Source organism: Rhipicephalus microplus, chromosome 6 (assembly GCF_043290135.1).
Source record: "Rhipicephalus microplus isolate Deutch F79 chromosome 6, USDA_Rmic, whole genome shotgun sequence".
NCBI lineage: Eukaryota > Metazoa > Arthropoda > Arachnida > Ixodida > Ixodidae > Rhipicephalus > Rhipicephalus microplus.
In genome coordinates, this window is record NC_134705.1 from 27,408,049 (window position 1) to 27,425,318 (window position 17,270).

The 17,270-nt window shown below is 49.2% G+C and overlaps 1 long non-coding RNA gene across 1 annotated transcript; it reads left to right on the forward strand.

Annotated features, from left to right (window-relative positions):
- Positions 1 to 453: 453 nt before the first annotated feature.
- LOC142765216 (uncharacterized) lies at positions 454 to 15,940 on the forward strand. The gene is made up of 2 exons (XR_012884105.1): positions 454 to 579; positions 15,711 to 15,940. It is a non-coding gene; the product is annotated as an uncharacterized LOC142765216 (long non-coding RNA).
- The last annotated feature ends 1,330 nt before the right edge of the window (positions 15,941 to 17,270 follow it).

The following is a 17,270-nucleotide window of genomic DNA, read 5'->3' on the forward strand; positions in this document are numbered from 1 at the left end:
CTGGATTTCCGCTCATGCGAGCTGGTTTTTCGAAGCTTGGGCCTCACCTGGCGAGGTGAGGCCTTGAGACCCGAGAAACCTGGAGTCTCTGGTCTCTGTTCAATAGTAGGCGGAGTAGACTCAACCACTGCCGCCTTGGGGGAAGGCGCCACAGCCGATGGCTCGCTCTGCGCAGGCCGAAGGAGTGGGGAGGGCTGGTGCGACACTGCCCCCTGGCACGCCGCATCAGCATATGTGGGGCCATAAAATGGCGAGACTCTTTTTCTTGCTTCTTTAAATGTAATGTTTTCTTTTATCTTTAAAGGGATGATCTCTTTTTCTTTTTTCCAGAAAGAACAGGAACGTGAGTATGCGGCATGATTACCGCCACAGTTCACACAGTCTGCAGATGCTTCGCAGTTGTCGGACGCATGGCCCACGACTCCACACAGAGCACAAGTTTTCCAGCCATGACAGCTTTGCGAGCCGTGGCCATATCTCTGACATTGGAAGCAACGGCGGGGGTTGGGAATATATGGCCTCACGGAGGTCTTTGTATACCCAGTCTGAATTGTTTCCGGCAAATCGCTCGAAGCAAAGGTCAGTACTGAGTGTTTGGTTGGTATTTCCTTTTGATCTCTTCTTATCTTGATACGCTGCACGTTTGTCACGTTCTGGCTCTTCCATCCTTCCAGAAGTTCAGCTTCGGTCAGGTCAAGCAAATCTGCGTTCGATACGACCCCGCGAGATGAGTTTATAGACCTGTGTGGCGTAATACTGATGGGTGTGTCTCCAAACGTTGTGGGGGGTGTTCAGTTTACCGAATTGGTCTTTGTCACGTATTTCAAGGAGTAGATCTCCGCTGACCATTTTGGTAACCTTGTACCCGGCACCGAGAGTTTCGGCTAAGCACCTAGCCACTACGAAGGGGAATACAGTTCTGGCTAGCTTGTTAGTTTTTTCGCAGTGTATAACGTGGAAATGAGGAAAGATTTGTCTTGGCCGGATAAAAAAATTGATATCTTCGGTGCGTACCCGCTTTGAGGAGGCACGATCACTAAGTAAAGGGAATGCTTTGTGCATGCTAATTGTATGTTGTTCAGCAGCGTTGGCGGCCACCCACCACGGAGCCCAACGAGGGGACGCTGCAAGTGTGCGGATGCTGAAAGCTTGCAGACGTCAGCCGTACAACTATGCTATAACCCAATGCGCCTAGGCCAAGGTAGGCTATTTGCACAGGGTTAACCCTTGCCGCCGAGAAAATTGGAAGTAAGCAGAAGGGAGAAGTAGACAGGAAACCTAAAAAAGTAAGAAAGACGAAGATGTAGGGAGAAAGAGATAGGAAAAGGCGACTGCCGATTTCTCCTGGGTGGGTCAGCCCAGGGGTGCCGTCTACGTGAAGTCGGGGCCAAAGGGGTGTGTTGCCTCTGCCGGGGGGCCTTAACGGTCCAATCACCTAGCGTCGGCTCCACCCCCAGGATCCCCTTTTCCCCGGACACGGCAAAGCCACGCACGGCTAGGCGTGGGAGGGAATAGAAACTCCCCCGTTAGCTCGGGTCCGTAGTGTCGCTACACACCAAACGCCTACTTGCGCAGGCGCCACTGCGGGGCGTCGTGTGTTCTTGTATTTGGAAGACACCACAAGGACCTGCCTCGAAAATCGGGAGTCCACGCTCCGAACGTGGGATGTTTTCTGCGGCGCATTCCTGCAAACGTTCGCGAGCATCGCTCGCAAAGAGAGGGCCGCTGCTTTATTAGAGACCCGGGTTCAGCTACCAAATGAAAATGTCGCCATTTTCACAGAAGAAATGACCGGACTATTCTGTCACACTGACCCAGACGTGCCTGAGGAAAAAAAGTTCGTTTCCTCATGCGAGGGGTCAAACAGAAGCTCTTCGCGGGACTGATGAGAAACCCACCAAACACTGTCCAAGAATTTGTAGCCGAAGCGACCACTATCGAAAAAACCCTGGACATGCGCACCAGACAGTATAATCGTCGCCTGACTGCAGACTGCGCTGCTGCTCAAGCCAGTAACTCCGGAGACCTGCGTGAAACGATCCGAGCGATCGTGCGGGAAGAGCTGCGCAAGCTGTTGCCTTCGGCGCAGCCTCAAGTGGATTCGATCGCCGACATTGTGCGAGAAGAAGTTCGGCAATCGCTTCCAATTCCCCAAGCACCGCTGCCCGAGCCATAAGCTATGAGCTACGCCGCTGCACTGCGCCGCAACGCTCCTCCCCATGCACACCAAAACGCCGCCCCATCGCACTTTCGTCGACAGGCGCCACCACCGCCACCACCCCCACCGATGTCATACCGTTCGCCAGCGGCCCAGCGCAGTGCACCGAGGAAGACTGACGACTGGCGCACCCCTGACCATCGCCCGCTCTGCTACCACTGCGGCGAGGCCGGACACACATACCGCCGTTGCCAGTACCGACAGATTGTATTGCGTGGCTTCGCCGTCAATGCACCGCGTCCACAGCCAGGAGAACGACCACGTGACATCGCCGACTACCTGACAGGAACTCGGTGGACACCACGAAGCCCTTCGCGTTCACCGTCGCCCAGCCGCCGCACGTCACCGCACCACTGGCAGTACTCTGGCCCAACGCGGGCCCGGTCTCTTAGCCCGTATCCGGGAAACTAAGGGCAGCAACCGATGGAGGTGCGGTTGCTGTGCGACGAACTACCGAAGATCCTCCGACGACGACGACGCCACGACGGAGCTTTCCGAACAAAACGCCAACCAGGCAAAGCCCTAACGGCGAAACCTCACTTACCGAAGGTTACCTGACGACGCAACATGGAAGCAGCGGAACAAGCCGACGCAGCCGTAACCCGACGCCACGCCCTAACTGTAATGCGAGACGGTGAACTAGCGACCTCGACGTTTTTATCGACGGCCACTGTGTGACCGCTCTCGTCGATACTAGAGCCGACTACTCCGTCATCAGTGGGTCGTTCGCCGCGAAGTTAAAGAAAGTTAGGACAGCTTGGGAAGGCCTTGAAATCCGCACAGCCGGAGGTCATCTCGTAACGCTGCAGGTCTCTGCACAGCGAGAGTCACCATTAACGGCCGTATTTATCCTACAGACTTCGTAGTCCTACAGCGTTGCTCGAGAGATGTCATCCTTGGCATGGACTTCTTATGCCTCCATGGTGCTGTCAACAACCTAAAAACAAAGTCGATAACGTTATCCACAGAAGAAGCATTACCGCCGCACACGCCGTCAGGAAACCATGCCTTGAATGTGCTGGAAGAACAAGTCACCATTCCGCCTCGCTCAAGCGTCATTATTTCAGTCGGCGCTCCTAAATCACCTGACTTGGAAGGCGTCGTTGAAGGCAGTCAGCATCTGTTGGTCACCCGAAATATTTGCGTCGCAAGAGGAATTGCAGAGCTGCGGGAAGGCAAAGCAACGGTTCTGCTCACGAATTTCAGCAATGAGTTCAAATATGTGAACAAAGGAACAACAGTCGCATACATCGAAGAAGTTGTCGAAGCCACCAGTGCTTTCGCCCTTGCCGATTTTGCGGAACCTGCTCAGAAGAACCAAGCCCCTCCCATAGCTTTCGATGTCAATCCTAGCCTTCTGAACTATAAGCAAGAACAGCTCAAGGCCCTGCTCCTGCAATATGAAGATTGATTTTCGTCGTCATCAAAAATTTGGCAGACCCCAATCACGAAACATTGCTTCATAACTGAAGAAAATGCCAGACCACTCCGTCAGAGTCCGTACAGGGTTTTGACGCGAGAACGTGAGGCCATGAAGAGACAATTTGATTAAATGCTGCGGGATGACATTATTCAGCCGTCCAAGAGTCCATGGGCATCCCCCGTGGTGTTAGTGAAGAAAAAGAATGGGACCCTACGTTTCTGCGCCGATTATCACCACCTGAACAAAATCACAAGAAAGGACGTGTATCCTCTCCCACGAATAGACGACGCACTTGATCGGCTCCATAACACCAAGTACTTTTCGTCAATGGACCTCAAGACTGGCTATTGGCAAATCGAAGTCGACGAAAGAGACCGAGAGAAGACGGCGTTTATGACACCGGACGGCCTCTTCGAGCTTAGGGTCATGCCCTTCGGTCTTTGCTCAGCGCCTGCAACTTTTCAACGCGTTATGGATACAGTACTGGCAGGATTGAAGTGGCAGATTTGCCTTGTGTACTTGGACGACGTCGTCGTGTTTTCCTCGAGTTTCGACGAGCATCTCCGGCGCCTTGAAGCTGTACTTCAAGCCATCAAGACGTCCGGACTCACACTGAAGCCAGAAAAGTGCAGATTTGCGTATGAGGAGCTCTTGTTTCTGGGGCACATTATTAGCAAGTCTGGAGTTTGTCCCGACCCATGGAAAACAGCCGCAATCGCCGACTTCCCGCCACCCACTGACAAGAAGGTGGTGCGCCGATTTCTGGGCCAGTGCGCCTATTATAGACGGTTCGTGAAGAACTTCGCCCGCATCGCCGATCCTCTCACTAACCTTACCAAGGCCGACGTGGAGTTCAAGTGGGGAACGCCGCAGGAACACGCTTTCCAGGAGCTTAAACATCGCCTCCAGACGCCTCCGTTACTTGCCCATTTCGACGAATTTGCCGAGACAAAAATACACACTGACGCAAGCAGCGTCGGTCTTGGCGCCGTTCTTGTGCAGAGGGCTGACGGACTTGAAAGGGTTATTAGTTACGCCAGCCGATCGCTATCCAAAGCAGAAGCCAATTATTCCACAACAGAAAAGGAGTGCCTCGCCATCATCTGGGCTACGTCGAAATTTCGCCCCTACCTGTACGGCAGGCCCTTCAAAGTTGTGAGCGACCACCACGCCTTGTGTTGGCTAGCCACCTTGAAGGACCCTTCAGGTACCCTCGCGCGATGGAGCCTGAGACTTCAAGAATATGACATTACTGTCATTTACAAGTCCGGCAAGAAACACTCCGACGCGGACTGTCTCTCTCGTGCGCCTGTCGACCAACCACCACCCGACGACCCGGATGACGACTACTTCTTGGGAACGATAACTACCGACGACTTCGCTGAACGACAGTGGGCCGACCCGGAATTTAAGGCCCTAATAGAATACCTCGAAGGCAGGACCGCCGAAGTCCCGAAAGTATTCAAGCGCGCACTTGCGTCGTTCTTCCAGCGAAACGGTCTTCTACAAAAGAAAAACTTTTCACCGCTTCGAGCTAAGTACCTCCTTGTGGTGCTTTCAGCTTTGCGACCAGAGCTCCTGCAGGCCCTGCACGACGATCCGACGGCAGGGCACCTCGGTGTTTCTCGCACGCTCGCGAGGATACAAGAAAGGTATTACTGGCCACGTCTTACCAACGACGTTACTCGTTATGTGAGGACATGCCGGGACTGTCAGCGACGCAAGGCACCGCCGACAAGGCCAGCGGGACTTCTGCAGCCAATTGAACCACCTTGCCGACCTTTCGAGCAGATTGGTATGGACCTACTGGGGCCGTTCCCGACTTCGGCTTTCGGAAACAATTGGATCGTGGTAGCTACCGACTACCTCACCCGATACGCCAAGACAAAAGCCCTTCCCAAAGGCAGTGCATCCGAGGTAGGTAAGTTCTTCGTCGAAAATATTGTCCTACGTCACGGCACCCCGGAGGTCCTTATCACCGACAGAGGAACGGCATTTACTGCCGACTTAACTCAAGCGATCTTGGCATACAGCCAGACAAACCACCACCGGACGACAGCGTACCACCCACAGACCAACGGCCTCACCGAGCGGCTTAACAAGACGATCGCCGACATGCTGGCAATGTACGTCGATGTCGAACACAAGACGTTGACGCCATTCTTCCGTACGTGACATTCGCATTCAACAAAGCAGTGCAGGAGACGACGCAGATATCTCCATACAAATTGGTCTACGGAAGGAGCCCGGCAACGACGCTCGATGCCATGTTACCCAACGTCACCGACGAAGAAAACCTCGATGTGAGTGAGTACCTTCAACGCGCCGAAGCCCAACAACTCGCGCGTCTCCGTATCAACAATCAACAGACGACCGACAGCCGCCGTTACAATCTTCGACGATGCTTCGTGGATTACCAGCCCGGTGTATGTGTTTGGGTGTGGACGCCGATACGCCGACGTGGACTAAGTGAAAAGCTTCTGCGATGGTACTTCGGACCGTACAGGGTGGTTCGACGTGACGGCCCACTTGATTACGAGGTTGTCCCCGACGGCATCACGAACTCTCAACGACGCCGATCGCGACCTGAAGTCGTCCATGTCGCGCGCCTCAAGCCGTTTTATGCGCGTTAACAAGCTGAAAAAGTGTTTTTTTGTATTATTATTGTATCGTAATTTATTCATTGTACTTTCTTGCATTATTGTTGTACCTTCATCTTTAGTGAAAGCATCAGGACGATGCCTTTTTCAGAGGGGGGGCAATGCCACGTTCCATTTCCCAAGTTTTGTTATTGTCCGAAAACACTACACAATTCTCAGCGCAAACCACGCCTGCATTTTTCGAGAAGCTTCCGGACGGTAGTAGATCATTTCTGTAAGATCAAGCCTACCCTGCGAACCGTACAGACTATTCTGGAACCTACGCCACCGCCAGCGATAACGCTAGAACATTCGACGGCAAGAGTATAAATGCCGACGCGCTTCGCCGCTTGTCAGTAGTTGATCGACGGCCGACGCTCCATTCACTGCTATCTGTGCAAGACTGCTACTGTAATCGAACTTTCCGTTTACCGGGTACGGGTTCGACCAAATAAACAGTTATTATCCCAACATAAAGACTCCTGTCTTCGGCCACGTCACGACCCCGTGACAATATGGAGGAGGTCTTTTTTTTCAGTTTTCTGTTGAAAACCACCGTCGATCAGCCGCAGCTGTGAAACGTGAGAACTTGCCTTCAACGCCACGTCATTGGTTATGTTTTGGAGCGGCTTACCCATATAAAGCGACAAGGGCTGTCAAGCATTCAAATAAGCCATCGAATTACGCTTTTTTTATAAGGCGTGGAGGCGTATCGAGCACGCTTACCTCAAAGCACGTGAACGTTCTGGATAGCATTGTCATATGCGAATCGTTTTTACGGTTGCCATTGCTAATTTAACTGCAAAAGTCTTCGATACGTCAAAATGATATCGCCATATTGACGTGAACTAAAGGTTTCACTCGGTCATCGAGCTAACGATCGAGCATGCGTTTTTTTCTGCGTAGGTACGGTTCGATAAAGTAGCAGTGAACGAAATGATGGCTTAGACTAGGCTTTTTGTGATTATATGCGGCTGCGATGATGCGACACCTGACACAAGTGTCCTGTTCTGGCTCTGGTGCGCTTCACTAGATTTTCACGTCTGTGTGGATTCGCAGAAAAACATCATGCAAGAAACTTGCTCAGTCCTACGCATTTCGCGGCGTCGGTTTGAGCGTACGAATTGAGCCACAGACCTTGCAAGTACGTAACCACATTGTCCACAGCATACTGTTGAAGCTTTATCGCAAGCGTGTTGCGGAAGGACGTATCGCTGAGGTTGTTCTGGTCATTTGCATGAATAACTTCTCCGGCACATTTATTAAAAGTGAGAATTTAGCGTAACGATTCATGGCCACGTAATTTTACACCGCGCATTTGCACATTGTACTCTAGAGCCTCCTTCTGAAGTGGGTTTCTCCTTGCATCATTACTAAGTAAAGTGTGCACGTGTGACGTAGGCTGCAGCAACGACGATGACATATCGCAAATGAGCTACATTTCCATAGTTCAAAGTACTTCATATGTTTGACGAGTTTCTTAAAGCTACAGCCACACGTCAACATAGCTCATATGTTGACGTGTGGCTCAGAACCTTTGTGACGTGTGGCTGAACTTTGTGTGGTCAATCAGGAACCACCGCAACAATAGTTGATTTTCAGCGACTCAAGGGCTGCCCTACAATCTGTGCTCTCAGCACTGCGTCGCGGGCCGTGCGAACAGCTTGTTTTTGAAATTCGATGCCTTCTCCACACTTCACACAAGAAAGGGCATCATGTGACGTTTCAGTGGCTGCCAAGTCACTGCGGCGTCAGGGAACGAACAGGCCGATACTTCCACGCGGGCAGCTCTTGGGAATACGAGAAGAAGCCATGCCACTTTCGCGGACCGACGCTGCCAGTAATCTTCGACGGCTTGCGCGTGAAATCACGTTTTCACTATGGTGCCCACCAAGCAACGAGACGAATCGTCAACACCACCTGTCCTCTTTGATGGCTCTCCGCATGCCCACTGGGCTCGACCGAAGAGAAGCCACCTTTCTTTATCGCTTATGGCTAGGAGTGGCATTCACAAAATCTTATTCATTTGTCATAGGAATGGACGACAACGCTCTCTGCGATGCCTGTCATTGCGAAGAGACGCTACACCACATCCTGTCCGTTGTATGACATCCAGAGACAGTCACTGGCGTCCGTTCTTGCACGTATCGACCACAGCCAAATGTCTGTGGACACTATTCTTTCAAGTGCCCGATAGAAGACATTGCAACAGAAGGTGACAAAACCTTTGTTGAAATTCCAGCGTGACACGGACTTGAACAAGCGGCTGTAACAGCAATGTCACACACTGCGCAAGACAAGACTCGACTATGACTGAGGGTGCGCGCGTGTGCTGCCGAATGTGCTGTGTTTATCTCTCTTCCCTCTCTCCAGTCTATCGTTCTTCTCCCCATCACCCTTTCATGCGCAGGGTAGCAAACCGGCTGCCTATAGGCTGGTTGACCTCCCTGCCATTCTTTTCCTCCTATTTTCCTTCCTTCCTGCCACCGCCTCAATGCTATACGTTTGAAACGCGTTTGTAGCGTTTGTGCTGCCAGCGCTTGTGCAGCATTTGTGTTCACAAGACACTGACAATATGGCCGTCAGCTACAATGACTGGTGCAGTGCTTCACCACTCCTTCTCTCGCCATTTGCTTTCTCTCCTCCCTGCGCCCCACTCTCCCGTCCGATGGAGTGAAGCGCGCGCCTCAATCTCGACCATTCGCTCGCTGGGCGCCTTTTAAGGTGATGGCAGAAGTCGGTGATGGTAAATTAAAACTGCTACACCGTCCACTCTCAGCGCAAGAAATGCCTTCGCATTTCCTCACGATTCCCTTCGGGGAGGGGGGGGGCATTTTTGTAATTTCATGAGCGCACCTAGCTTTCTGTCTTCCCTTCGTGCGTTTGCTTTCTGTGGAAGATCCAGTCAGTTACCCTTAATGACCAGCGGTTATCATACCTACGTGCCCAGCTTGTGTACATTTCTTTTAATTATTATTTCGAAATTATTAACTTGTGTGTGCGGTCATACTTAAAAGGTAAAATAATTATAAAGGCTGGTGCCGAATGCGAAAAAGTCATGGGGTCATCTACGATCCGAATTCAGCCATGCCTGTATTTTTTTTCTTTCAAGTAAATATTTGGCGCCATATTCCTCGGTTCCTCGGTATTGTGGGGTTCACTTTATTGGAATTCTACTTTTGAAACAAAATATTAAGATGCAATTTTAGCTTCAGTGACTTCTGGATTTCATTCATCGATATTGAGAAAGTTGTCATTTGAGATGTTGGCGCAGTTTGAAAGTTGTGGTTTGTCAATAAGTACGCAACGTTGGTGAGCCATGCTATTCTGAATGTAATGCATTTCTTCCGAATTTCAATCGTATAAGCTGTCGTAAATGATCTATGATCAACTAAATGTACTATTAGTAACGTACACCTGTTCTATTTTCTTGCATAGAGTGAGTGCCACTCGACAGACTACATTTAAACTGCACAAAAACACGCGATTCTTCCAGTTGTCGAACAGTAATTTCATGAAATTTACACCAAAAATGCTGTTTACAAGAAACGATCAGTCCTAAATTTTTACTGGATTTTGTGAATTTTATTCACAATTTTCTACAACAAAGGCATACTTTTGCAAGTCTTACAAATGCTTTGTAGAATGTGTAATGAATATTTTGATAAACTTGTGCTCTTTTCTTATGGTAAGATTATCCTTCTGTTGGCACCACAACCACTGCATACAGAAGACTTTTTGAAAGCTTTGAAACATGTGTTACATTTATCAACTTTCTAATTGATTTATTGCTTTTTTGTTATAGGTGAGCTATTTGTTCCTAGTGTAGAGAGGAAGAAGATTATGTACAGTAGTGGGTCACGCCTCTGGCGAGAGGAGCCGAGCTCGAGCTGTTCCCCCGAGCGCTGTGATTCCTGCGTCGGTTACTGCCGCCCGCTTTCCGCATCAATAGACCTGGTGTAAATTCTCAAACGAGGTTATTGGCTTACGCCAATAAACCCCGTTTCAGAGTGTTGGAGGTGCTGGGTAACTCAACCTCGAACTCTGCAACAGGAAACTACCTGCCATCCCATAAATGGATGAAGAAAACACCTAGCAAGGTACGACCCAGCCCCCGATGGTCATCGTGCCCACTGCGCTACGCGTGTGCGATCCACATTTTTTCGATGGTACCGATGATCAAGACGTAGAAGATTGGCTGTCGACATTTGAAAAGGTAGGCGCAAGCAACAAGTGGGATGACCCTTCGAAGCTGTAATATTTATCTTTCTACCTGAACGAGGTAGCTAGTCTGTGGTTTAACAACCACCATTCGGAATTCGCCACTTGGGGTGCCTTTAAGCTATGCATTATGGATGTGTTCGGTTGCCCCGAGGTACGCAAGCTTCGTGCCGAACAGCGCCTACGGGGACGCGCACAGCTTCAGGCGGAAGGCTTCACAAGCTACATCGAGGATGTGCTCGACTTGTGCAAGCGCCTTGACCCTTTCATGATCGAAGAAGACAAGATAAAACATTTTGAAGGGAATAGACGACGACGCCTTCCAGATGCTGCTGGCCAAGGGCCGTCGTACCGTGTCCGAACTCGCCACTCTTTGCCAGAGCTTCGAGGGATTGCGCCAACAACGGGTCCTGACACGGTGGCCAGCGGCTACTGATGAAACTCCCACGGCATTAACCTTGCGTGGAGACCACAACACAGTGATGTCGGAAATCAAACGATATGTGCGCGAGAAGGTGGCCCGACATATTTCGTGGCTGTTGTGTCTACCGGCAACGGAACCCTCTTCTGCGCGTCTCGCGGCCGCCAACAGGCAGGTAATACAGGCGCAGGTCTCTGAGGCATTGCCGTCCATCTATCAGACAGCACCCGTCACTGTGCCATTGACTTACGCTGCTGTTGCTGCTACTCCGCCACGACCTCCACTTGGGCCGACTCTCCAGCCTGTGCGAGTAGCAATGACGCCATTTCCAGCAACACAACAGCGCTATAACGGAAACCCTTGGCACACAGTTGACGATCGCCTGATCTGTTACGCCTGCAGATATCCAGGTCACATGGCGCACTTATGTTGACGGCGCTTCCCAACGGGCCCGGCTGCAGCTCCGAGGTACTCTGACTATTCTTTCCCGGCCCCGTACAACGCGCAACGCGAACTGCCACATCAATACACACCGTACGCCGTTCTGCCACCTCACCAAGATACTTCAAGAATTGTCGTTTGCGATCCTAGCTCATGCCCTCTCACCTTAAGAACTCACGAAACACTGGGCTATGTTCATGCTGTTGATGGCAACGTTATTGTGCCTATTAAGTCCCACGACCCTGGCTGGCAACTTCAGCTGAACGCTGTTACTCCTCTTTTTACGCGGGATGACTACTCCTCGGATATCTTCAATCGTTGCATCGACAGCAAGCTTCCTCTGGATCAACGGGACCAGCTAATAACCCTTCTGCATGAATGCTGAGATTCATGTGACCTTCCTTAAAAGGCACTGAATCAAACTAACACCGTCGCTCACACAATCTATACTGGAACGCACCCTCCTTTTTTGGCAACGCCCCTACCGCGTATCACCCAAGAAACGAAGTGTAATTGCAGAGAAGGTGGACGATATGCTTCAGCGCGGTGTCATCAAACCATCTTTTAGCCCCTGGCCTTCACCTGTTGTGCTAGTGAAGAAAAAAGACGGTGTGATTAGATTCTGTGTCGACTCCCGGCGACTGAGCAAAATTACATGGAAAGATGTATACCCTCTTCCCCGCATCGACGACGCTATCGATTGCCTACAAGGTGTCGAATCCTTTTCTTTGCTGGACTTACGTTCAGGTTACTGGTGGGTTTCGATGGCAGTGTGTGACCGTTTCAAAACAGCGTTCATTACGCCGAATTACCTATATGAATTCATGGTTATGCAATTCGGTCTGTGCAATGCACCTGCAACCTTTGAACGAATGATGGACAACATTTTTCGCGGCCTTAAATGGCAGATTTGCTTGTTACCCTGATGATGTTGTCGTATTATCTCCTGATTTCCCTACACACTACACACGTCGACCGTCTGCGCACAATTCTTCAGTGTCTTGCTAAGGCGAACCCCAAGCTTCACCTAAAGAAGTGCCGCTTTGGGGCTCTCCAACTTACTATACTTGGTCACGTTGTGGCAAAGGATAGAATTTGCCCGGACCCGGACAAACTTCGAGCCGTAGCCGACTTTTCGAAGCCGACTTCACTCTAAGACCTTAGGAGCTTCATCGGCTTGTGCTCGTATTTTTGCCGTTTCGTCCACAACTTTGCATCAATAGTAGCCCCGCTTACGCAACTACTGAACGGTCCAGCTAATCTTTCTAACTGGACCCCGGCATGTGACGAAGCCTTCCTTACAGTGCGCCGCCTGCTTACGTCCCCACCCATTTTACGCCATTACGACCCAAGTGCCCCCACTGAAGTGCACACAGATGCCAGTGGCGTTGGTCTGGGAGCAGCACTTGTGCAACGACAGCCCGGTATTCCAGAGTACGTCGTCGCATACGCAAGCCGCGCACTCACAAAAGCGGAGATGAACTACTACGTAACTGAAAAAGAATGCCTCGCAATCGTTTGGGCGTTAAGCAAGTTTCGTCCTTACTTGTACGGACAGAGTTTCGACGTTGTGACAGATCACCACGCACTTTGTTGGTTGGCGTCGCTAAAAGATCCTTCAGGTTGCCTTGGACGTTGAGTTCTTCGCCTACAAGAATTCGATATTCGTGTCGTCTACCGCTCAGGATGAAAACACCCTGATACGGACGCCCTCTCACGATCACCAGTGAGATCCAGTGTATACCTGAATTCGGACGCCAACTTCTCCATCGCTCCCATTTCCGTCTTAAGCATGTCGTCTGAACAGCGGAAAGACTCATGGATAACATCTTTCCTTAACATTCTTTACGACTCTTCAACGTCTGCGTACCCACGCGCTCTTCGCCGCCAAGCCACACATTTCGCGATACGGGACGCGCAACTATACCACCGAAACTACTACACGGATGGCCGTAAATGGCTCTTGGTTATACCACGCCTCATGCGATGTGATGTCTGTGTGTGTTTTCATGCCGACCCACAACATGTGTTGCAAACATATCAGCGGATCAGCCAGCTTTACTACTCGCGTGGTATGTGCACTTTTGTACAAAAATACATTCGGTCCTGTTCATTATGCCAACGACGAAAGACAGCGGCCCATTCACCCGGATTATTACAGCCTCTACTGTGTCCGGTTCGCCCTTTCGACCGCGTTAGAATCGATCTATATGGTCCCCTTCCTTACACTGCCGCTGGGAATCAATGGATCATTGCCGCCGTCGATCATCTGACGAGGTATGCTGAAACAGCTCCACTACTTATGGCTGGTGCATGTGACGTAGCCAATTTCGTTTTGCGACGCTTCGTACTGCGTCACGGGGCACCACGTGAACTACTGAGTGATCGAGGGCGTGTCTTTTTATCCGAATTTGTACAACTTCTTCGGGCATGCCACATGGTGCACCGCACTTCTACAGCCTACCACCCGCAGACCGACAGTCTAACTGAGCGCTTCAACCGAACGCTAGGAGACATGCTCGCCATGTATGTCAATTCCGACCAATCGAACTGGGATGTCATTCTACCATTTGTGACCTATGCGTACAACACCACGACGCAGTCAACTTCTGGCTTCTCGCCTTTCTTTCTTCTATATGTGAGTGAGCCATGCTTCACTCTTGACACCATTTCGCCGTATCGTCCCGACGTCTCAGAGTTCAACCCTCTTTCTGAAATTGTGCACCACGCTGAAGAGTGTCGTCAGTTGGCCCGATCATTCACCTCGGACAAGCAAGCACTCGAAAAAGACCGCCACGACCGCGACCAGCAAGTCGAGACTTTTGCCGTGGGCTCGCTCGTCTGGCTCTGGCTGCCCTTCCACTCCCCAGGTCTTTCCTCTAAGTTTGCCTCCAAGTTTCATGGTCCTTATCGCGTCGTCGAACGTCGATTTCTTGTCACATACGTGATCGAGCCGGTCACGCCATCTACAGACAGGCGATGCCTTGGTCGTGAGACTGTCCACGTGAGTAGTCTCAAGTCCTATCACGGCCCACTCCTACTTTCGTCATTTTGACTTGCCAGGATGACTCGTCTTCATCGCCGGGGTATTGCAGAGGAAGAAGATTATGTGCTGCAGTGGGTCACGCTTTTAGCGAGAGGAGCCGAGCGCGAAATGTTCCCCCGAGCGCTGTGATTCCTGCGTCGGTTGCTGCGGCCCTTTTCCGCATCAATAGACTTGCTGTGCAAGTACTACTTACGGCGAATAACCCCGTTTCACTAGAAAATGTCAGTAGTGCTAAATACGCTGTGCACAACAAGGTCCATCATACATTGTACTAATGTGAAACAAAGAAGTACTGCTGGGCCTCTGAGAACAATTTTCTATTTAGATATACTGCTGCTTCTTCTTGGTGAGCATCAACAGAAAACAAATGAATAGGTTTCTTGCTTCGTCTTTTATTGCAACATCCTCATGACTTTTTTTTATGTGGACTTCTCTATGCTGTGATATTTTGGACTGTTCTTTAGGAAATGTTTCATTATGAGCAGAATAGTGCTTATACTGCATCACTAATGTTTGTTTGAAAGCTTGGCTTACTAATACAATTTTTTTTTTCAGTTCATATATGCTGCTTTCCTGAAAAAAAAAAGCCAACTTCTGGCATCTGGAGCAAGATTGAGCATTGAAACAGTTTCACTGCCACATTATTCACTACTTAAATGTTGTATAATCTTCTTTCCTGTTCTATCAGCATACTTATTTGTGGGAGCGGAGAATTAGAGTAAATAGCCAATTTCATCATTTAAACAGTCAGCTGCACGACTAAGTGGCAGGACTGCTCGATAATGAGCATTAAAATAAAGAATAAAGCATTGACAACAGAAGCTACATGACAAAAATAACTTTCGTAAATAAAGGTGCCTTGAATACCTCAGTAATGTTTATAAATATAAAGATACTTACATACAAGAAAAAAACAAGGACACTTAACAATGCTTCTGTGCCAGTGCTGCTTCCATAATGCTATCAGTAAAAAAATTACCTTTTTTCAACTGAGAGAATATATATTCTAGAATGAGTGAGGACAAAAGAATATTTCAAAAATTGTTTTTTTTCATTTTTTGTATTGTGGGGATCTCTCATGACCACGCTACTTCAGTAATAAAAACACATCACGCAGTCTAACAAATATTTTCTTCCCGTCTGTGCAGGTGCTGTCATTCTCATAACCGTGCATAACCAGTTAGTTTCCAAACAATGTTACTACTGTGTGTTTTGTTAAAAATTGGTGAAAGCAGTTGCATAAGAGTTGGCTTATTAAAAAAAGAGGACCTCATGATGTTTTTTTTTCTCTCATTTTCCAGAAGACACATACCCTGTTCAAAAAAACTGATGCAACTGTTTTGGACGTAACAAAAGAATGGCTCGTGTTGGCTTCAGATCAAGAAGTTGCACCTATGCGAAAAGACACGCCGCTGCGATTGATGACTTCAACAGAAGCCCAAGCAACACTTCGGAATCACAAGAGTTCGGGAAATCGAAAAAAAAATATGTTGCCTTCTATATGTGTAAAATAAACCTGAAGCACACAAAATATTCGTCTTGTTACTTCTAGGGGGGAGGGCATAAAAATTTAGAAAGCAGCCGGGGGCGTCGAATTGTAGCCAAGACAAAACACTAAAATGAATTAGCCAGAAATAGCATTGGCCAAAATGCTTGGCTCTCATGCCAAGAACATGCTTGGCTATCGCAAGGAGAGAGAGAGAGAGAGAACTGTTTATTGAAACGCAGAGAATTTAGCCAGCATGTAAAATCCGTTGTCTTGCTACTCTGCGTGGGGAAGGGGATTGAGGATTGAAAATACAAATAAGAAGAGAGAGAAAGAAAAAAAGACAAACTGCAAATATAGATGTTAGAATAGAAAGAAAAGAAAGGAAAATGCCACCGCTTTGACCATTGAATGAAGACATGCGTTAAAAATTTTTTTCGTGGTGTCAAGCTACACCTACAGCTTGTCTAGTTGACCGACGCTGTCCAAGTACGCAAACAAAGGTTTCATAGCACGCCTCTGTAAAGTGGGGCAGGCTAAAGGTCCCAATACACAGTCAAGGGAGAAAGTTCTCTCGGTTATAGAATGCATGCAATGTTTATAAAGCGCACGCTCCTCAGCATACGCTCCACACTCAAACAATATATGTTCCACAGATTTGATGAAGCCACAGTTGTTGCAATACCGACTCGCTGACTGACCGAAGCGGTACCGTAGGCTGTTAACATAGACACTGTTTAGACGTATACGATGGTACAGCGTTTCCAGATGACGAGGAATTATGAATGAGAGTCTTGTTCTCAGATAGGGGTCGATTTAGTGAAGGAAGGCATAATAATGTGTCGGAAGTTTCCAGCGTCTCTTATTTTCTTCAATCGCAAGTGTTTTGGTCATCTGGGCTGCATCTAATTTCGTGAAATAAGTTCGTCTGTAATTGTGGTGTCGAAGATCCTTGCGTGCTGCTTCGTCTGCTTTTTCGTTGGCGGAAATTCCACAACGAGCCGGTATCCATTGAAATGTGATAGAGTTCCCTGCAGTCACGGCCAGGTGATGTAGATATGCTATGTCGAATGAAATGGGGTAAGAATTCGTTTTTTAACAGGTTGAACAAGATCTGTAGTGCTCCATTGGAGTCGGTGAAAATTACCCATCGGTCCGGCGTTTGGCGCAAGATGTAAAGAACAGCTTCTTTGATGCCATGAAGTTCTGCTGCTGTCGAGGATGTCTTCCGTTGCAGTCGACAGGATAGCATTTGTCTTGTAGAAGGGATATAAAGTCGATAAGCGGAAGTCTCCTGGGTGGTTGAGGTGTCGGTGTAAATGTGCGAGTGCTGAGCATACTTCTTGGCTAAAAAGAGGAGAGTAGTCTGCATCAG